Here is a 5,817-nt window from a genome sequence, read left to right on the forward strand (position 1 = left end):
TAAGGTACCATCACAGGCCGGCCAATCAACTAGAAAATAGACAGAAAATATTAGTCCTCAAAACAGAGGCACCAGATTGAAGTTGTGCATCAAGTAACAAGAATATTTTTCCATGCCCCAAGCTAGACAACTAACTAATTGAAATCCACATCAAAACTGACAGGATATAGAGCCACTGGGATACTTGGAGAAAGCTTTCTGCTAGGCTTGACCTCCTTCTTGAAAATTATGGAAAAGCTGATTTTACTCTATTCCTAGAGACACTGTAGGTAACTCATTAAGAAGCCCAGAATCAGAGACAAATGCCTGGCTTAGCATACAGGCTCCAATCCTGCTAGCTGTATGAACTTAGGCAAATATTAAGTAATCTCTTAATGCTTCAGTTTCTTCATCTTAAATAAGGGATAATAATAGCATCTGCCTCATAGCGTTCCTGTGAGGTATGAATGAGTTAATATGGGTGAAGTACTCGAACATGCAGCAAGTGATAAATCAGTGATGTGCACTTGGTAGTATATAAGTGTCTGTTGTTGCTGCACAACCACCATGGTCACGGTCACCATCATCATTATCAATGCCACCATCATCACTATTTTCACCATCACCAACAGTACCACAATCGTGCCCCCACCACCATCATTACCATTATCATTACCCTTCACTACCATCACCACCACCCCACTACCACCCCCACCACCATCCCATCATCACCACTATCATCACAACCACTATCACCAACATCACACTCCTCACACCACCCCACTGTCACCACCACCATCATAACCATAACCACCATCATCATCATCACCATCACTACCACAAATACCATCACTCCCACCCTTGTGTCCATCACCACCACTATCATTATCACCAACACACCCATCACCACTACCACCACTATCATCACCATCACCACCACCACTACTACTACCATCATTATCACCATTCCCACATCACTCTCCCCACCGTCAGCCCCTACTGCCATCATCACCAACACCACCACCATAACCACAAACACCACCACCAACCACACTATCACTACCATCACCACCACTGGTACCACTATATCTTCTGCTCTTCTGCAATGCTTACAGAGGCTATACATTTAATGATAATCTGAATGTGTTTATTTTTTCTTATTCTATAATCTCTCTCCAAGAAAGACCAGTATTTCCAGTTATCATCTGAGAGTTACACTAATCAATGTGGGCTCTGGCATCCAGAATGTACTGTATAAGTGCTTGATAAACAGCTGGATTTCTTCCTACCTCAGTGTACTGCTGGGTGACAAGCTCTGGAGTTGGCCCCAAGAACACATAAAAGTCCAGAACTCCCCCTGTGGTACGGTATGTCAAGGCAGGCAGGGGCTGGAACGTCACGTCTGAAAATGAAGAAAAATGCCAACCCAGATGGAAACTTTTCACATCACGAGGGAAACCTTCCACATCACCCCTGAAATCCACACATTCTCCATCTTCCTGCTCTCTCCCTATCATAGAGTGGTAAGAACAGGTATTTTCTATCATACTCATAGAACGGAAGAAGATCAGTGGAAGTCCACAGGTCCTATTCCTGGGTTTGATTCTCTTTGGGGTACTTTACTGTATTTTGTCATTCTACTCTTGGAAAATTACTGTATTTTACATTTCAAGTTTTATGTTGGATAAAGAGATACATGTTCAGGTTTCTTACATGGGAATATTGTACGATGCTGAGGTTTGGGGTATAGATCCCGTCACCCAGATAGTGAGCAGAGTACCCTAGAGGCAGATTTTCAACATACCTTACACACTCAGACCCCCAGAACAACTTCTCTGACCCATAGTTTTAGCTTAATTCAAATTATATAACTGGCTCCCACGAGCTGACCTCCAGGATATTTGGGACCCACGTGGTGTTACTATCCCTTCTTATCTGATTTTTACCAAAATAAGAGTTGGGTTAAATCTTCTTATAACATGATCCTATACTGAAATAAATAGAAAGGCTAAACACAAAGAAAAATTAAATACCAATGCCCATAAAATGAAAATTTTGACTTCAAGGAAGAGTTAGGCTAAACACATTCTAAACTGACTGCTTACGATTGGTAGCCCCAAAATAAGGGAGAGGCTGACCCGGCCTTTACCCATGGCATTACTGTTGTTCAGCAGGAACACCTGCGGGCACTGCTGCCCTTCCTGCCTCATCGAGTAGGGGTGTGGACACCATAGGAAATTCCCTTCTCACTCAGAGTCATGGGGAGTAGCTTGTAGGAGTTTAAAAAGACATCATGCCTGAGAAAGAAACCAACAAAATGTGTTTGCTAAGATGGGTCTTAGTTTTCTCCATGAAATCACCTCAACATGAAACAAAGGAGCTCTGAGAGAATTGGCCCCACCTGCCTCAAAACCAGAATGAGGGACCAAGGGAGGTGGGAAGATGAAGCCCCAAGCCTCGAGCAGTGGTGGAGAGAAGCAGAGACACAGATCCCAAATGCTCGGCCCCACTCTGGGGTGGGCTGGTCTCGAGAACATCCCCTGAAGTGCCACTCCAAGTCTCCTATAGGATGTGTGCCCGCTTCCCAAAAGCCAGAGGTACTTGGAGGAACATGGAGTGGAGATGGATAAACATGTCATTGAAGGTGAAGCCAAGGAGCTGAGAGTCCCAACTGAAACACAAAAAGGTAGATTTGAAACAGAAAATGGCTTTTCCTTCTGCTTCCAGCAGCTGACTTTTCAAGGACAACAGAATGCTTGATTTTTATCCAGAACCTGTTCATCTCCAAAACAAAACAGAAACTCAACTTGATTAAAATATCATAGAAACCTCGCTAAAAGCCCAGGAGTTATTCTTCATTCATCTGTTTCCACTGTCACTGCCTCCCTTTCAGTGGCCTCACAGAACAAAACCCAAGCACTCCTCATCATCACAGCCTCGGGTACACTCCACACCAGCACCACTTTCCACCTCCCTGCACACCCTAAAGATTTTTACATAGCACTCAAAGTGATATTTACTTATTATTGGTTGTCATGAGAAGACAACCCTCAGCTGTCTACAAGGAGCAGCACCTCCTCTAGACAAGGCACCCCATAAACATTTGTTGGATGAATCCTCAGGCACACTCGACTGCCTCAGTAATTATTTCCAGAATGCTAAAGATTTCCCATGAGAACAGGTCTGAAGGAAACAACTCATCCATGGATCTGGAAGTGGACAATGTGATGTTTGAAACCAGGATATACATCCAAGGACAATGGACCTGGCAGCGAAGGCACAGGTAGACATCAACTCTGAGTCACACTAGAAGCCACTCACATTATAGTGCCTGTACTCTTGCGGCGAATTTCAATCCCAAATGGATTCTTCTTAATGAGGACATCATAGAGTTGACCCTCAGGGGTGCTGGATGGCACCGTGGGTACGTTCAGAGGAACTGGAACTTCATACCATTGTTGTTGGGATCATAAATCTAGCTTGTGAGGAAATCAATTTAGGGTAAGAATTGTGCTCTGAAACCTATAAATTTAGCAGAATCTTTTTTATTTTTGGACAAAAAGTGCAGATGGTATGTTTCTGTCTTCTTTAAGTTGATGATATCTGAGATTTATTTAATATATCAAATAACAATATAAGATTTAACATTTTTTCTTTCATTTCTCATTATTCAGACCTCTGTTACATTAATATACTCAATGGGACATTGGTGATGACTTGGAAAGTCATTCTGGAATCAGTGTAGTAGTTATGAATATGTTACTTGTTATTTTATGTGGGTATATGAGTATATATAAATACCTTAAAACCATTATGACTTGAAAAACAAACCTGTCTCCCCAAAATGAAATCAATTTAATTAAAATAATCTGAATGTCCTTGCTGAAGGTGGTATCTAAACTGATTCATGAGTACCTAAGACATCCCTGCCTACACAAGACACTAGGGATGTGAGCTGTATAAGGCAGTGTTATGATTTTACAAAATTCACATGCTAATGATTAGTGAAAGAGAGCAGCCTCACAACACCCGCGACGGTGCTAAGGGACAGCTACGTGAGACGTGCTGCGGGAAGATTCTAGCCAAGGAAATGCCCACATTGTTTCTGGGAGACTGAGATGGTGTCAACATGGGGAGAAACACATGATGACTCTTAAAAGCTTGGTAGTTATTAACCAAACAAACAAGGGAGATCAAGTCATTCTGCTGAAGAATAAAAACCGCACAGGCAGAGAGTACTAAAGTGGGCCGTTCTAAAGAGGCAAATTTTTGGAAAGCAGCCACTTCCATGGTCAAGAGGTAGACTAGGCAACGGTTGAGCTAGAACTCCAAGGAAGTTCATTCACTTCAAACTCATTGAGTGCCTACAACATGCTAGTACTATGATGTACAAACATACATCAGCATCATCCCTGCATTACAGGATGTACAACAACTCAGAATTCGGGTTGATGTCAGATTATAAACAACCCTTTAGGCAATGTGACAACATCCTCATCACTTTCACTTACTGTGTCAATAACATTATAGCGCTAACCATGTGCCAGGTTCTGAATTAGACTTCAGAACCACAAAGAGGAAAGGGCACATTCCTGCCCTTGAGAAGCTTAGTTTAATAGAGAACTAGACATAACAGCTAGTCCATCCCTAGCCCTTAAATGCAATTAAATCTTCGAAAGGAATGAAATTACTGCATCTTGATGCCTATTTTACAGAAATCTCAAATTCGGTATCCCAAAATGAACATATCATCTGATATTTATCAAGCACAAAGCTTTTCAGTATTCCTATTCCAGTTAATGTCAGCACCATCCATATTAAGACGCAAGCTAGAAACACGGTCTTCATTCTTGATTTTCCCTCTTCATTGTCACCTGCTTGCAAACGAGCACTATATCCTGTCACCCAACTTTCTCAACCTCAGACAGGTCCACTCTTCTCCATCTGCATTCCAGTGTCTAGTCCAAACCTAATCCCTCAACTGAGCTGCCTAACTGGTAGCCTCCCAACTTGTCTCTCCGTACCCGCTCTTTCTCTCCCAACCATTTTCCTAACAGTAGCCACGGTAATCTTTTCCAAATGAAAATCAGGGCAGGTCTCATTGTTCCCTCAATGATTTCTCACTGCTCTCTGGATAATGATCTAGTCTATTGTAGCATGATTAACTTATTTTAGGGTTCTGTGACTCGGACCAATAAAAGGTAATGGAATTGAAAAGGGTCTCATCACTACCTGATACATATACTGTGTTTACCTTGAACTGCAGCATTTCATTCTTATGGTAAGTGACATCCAGGCGAAGGGGGTTCACGGGTGTGGAGGGGAAGGCATTGGCATACACGGAAGACTTTAAGGAGATGTCAGCTGTGGCCCCATGTGAATTATATTGAACATTACTGACAGAGTATAGATCGTTGACAAAAATAGCAAAAAGGGATCTAGAAGAATTGATGCCTGAAAAGTAAGGGTAAAGTCATAGATCAGCACAGCATGTGGTCTGAAAGTTCTCTAACCTAAACAGGGGTAGAAACATCATTTTATACCACGACAATAAAACCAGCCCATCACTGATCACTTGACAATAACATAAATTTAAATTCCTGGTCTCCAAGCAAAATATTCATTTTAAAAAGTTTCACACATGTCCCCACCTACTCATCACATCCAGATCATGTCCCTTAGGAAGTCCTTTCTATGGATTTTAAGTAGTTATGTAACTACTACTGCTGTGCTTAAGAAACTATACATTAGGTGTGGAGATTTCCATGCATCGGAACTCCTTGCAGCATAGTTACCTCAGATACAGCCAATGGCAATGCAGTTTTCTGCAGAAGTGCC

At 42.1% G+C, this 5,817-nt stretch overlaps 2 long non-coding RNA genes across 2 annotated transcripts; both read right to left on the reverse strand.

The window, feature by feature from the left end:
- On the reverse strand, window positions 1-2,144 carry LOC116272839. Its single transcript, XR_004181392.1, has 3 exons — window positions 2,129-2,144; window positions 1,269-1,381; window positions 1-29 (listed from the first exon to the last, which is right to left on the reverse strand). It is a non-coding gene; the product is annotated as an uncharacterized LOC116272839 (long non-coding RNA).
- Window positions 2,145-2,598: 454 nt separating this feature from the next.
- Window positions 2,599-5,424, reverse strand: LOC116272838. Its single transcript, XR_004181391.1, has 3 exons — window positions 5,234-5,424; window positions 3,301-3,454; window positions 2,599-2,650 (listed from the first exon to the last, which is right to left on the reverse strand). It is a non-coding gene; the product is annotated as an uncharacterized LOC116272838 (long non-coding RNA).
- Between the last annotated feature and the right edge of the window lie 393 nt (window positions 5,425-5,817).

The sequence above is a fragment of the Papio anubis genome, unplaced genomic scaffold (assembly GCF_008728515.1).
Source record: "Papio anubis isolate 15944 unplaced genomic scaffold, Panubis1.0 scaffold2214, whole genome shotgun sequence".
NCBI lineage: Eukaryota > Metazoa > Chordata > Mammalia > Primates > Cercopithecidae > Papio > Papio anubis.